We start from the raw sequence: 1,417 nt of genomic DNA on the forward strand, positions 1-1,417 counted from the left end.
TTCCCGGGACACCTCGGTGTTGTACTGCTATGCTGTGAGGTACATCCTTACGCCGGCGGGGATTTTGCAATTCAGTATTACTTGACTCATTTGCATGGCATTGACTACTAATTCCTAGTTACCGCACAAAACACTGTCACAGACCCTTAGCAACCCTTGCTCCATGGTTGTGATGTAGCATGCGTGCCATTGACTATTATGTGGAATTCATGAAATGTGTTACACTGCAGTTTTATTACATATAAATATATTTTCATTGTGATCCCATTTGCACACAGATGCACTGCGATTTTAATTTGAGTTAGTGTGGTCATGACATTAAATGTTATTTTTTATGTGTTGTGCATGCTTTTTTATGCCATTGGCTATATATTTAGCCATTGGCATATATTAACATTATAATAGGTAAGTTTGGTCCACTGTCATGGCTCCGATTTTATGTTTGAAAAAATGTAAACCTATTTTTGGTTTACATTTCTGCATGCTTACGCTACACCTGCACCACTTCATGAATCGCTATATACCTTCATTTGTATGCTACACTGCTTTGCATGGGGTAATTAGCATACATGCACCAGGAGCTGCACAGCTGTGGCATACGCTGGTAGTGCACGTGGAAACAGCTCATACCTGAATCGCTTGGCGGCCATATTTGGCGTTAGATCGCCGATGCTACGCCTGCGCCTGGCACAAGCTTCATGAATCCCGGGGATTATCTTAGCAGTAAGCTACTGGAGTATTGACATGTGGCCCAACAAAAACATTAACACATTAATTCATTAATTTCCTGATACCCGTTTTCTCCTGTACAAGATCTTGGAGGACCATGGACTATCCGGCATTCTTTGGATGTAAGATGGCAAGCTAATTCTGAATGAGATACCAGTCCATCACAGGATGCAGGCATATGTTCACACTCTTCACAGACAAAGATAGACACACACCAGACACACACACACACACACACACACACACACACACACACACACACACACACACACACACACACACACACACACACACACACACACACACATATCTATGGACAGTTTGGTGGATTCCCAATATGTCTTTGGATGTGGAAGAAAAACAAACCACTCAGCATTCTGTGGAAGGACAATGTGACTGACATGAATGAATTTAAGGATTATTTGGAAAATATTTCCAACTCCTTTAAATTCACAAATTCCTTCTTGGATTTTATTATTAACTTCCTGGATGTCACTTTAGTTAAGGATCCTGTAAGTAATTATTTTGTTTCCAAAATATTTAGGAAGGAAACCTTTTCAAATAATTATTTGGATTACCAGAGCCACCACCCCAAGCACACAAAAAAGAATATTTTTAAAGTCCAGTTAGTAAGGTCAGCCTGTATGAGTTCTATTTGGGAGATTTTCAAGAACAAAATGTTTAAAAT

This window comes from Protopterus annectens, chromosome 5.part0, assembly GCF_019279795.1.
Source record: "Protopterus annectens isolate FY-2018-M chromosome 5.part0, PAN1.0, whole genome shotgun sequence".
NCBI classification, from domain to species: domain Eukaryota; kingdom Metazoa; phylum Chordata; order Ceratodontiformes; family Protopteridae; genus Protopterus; species Protopterus annectens.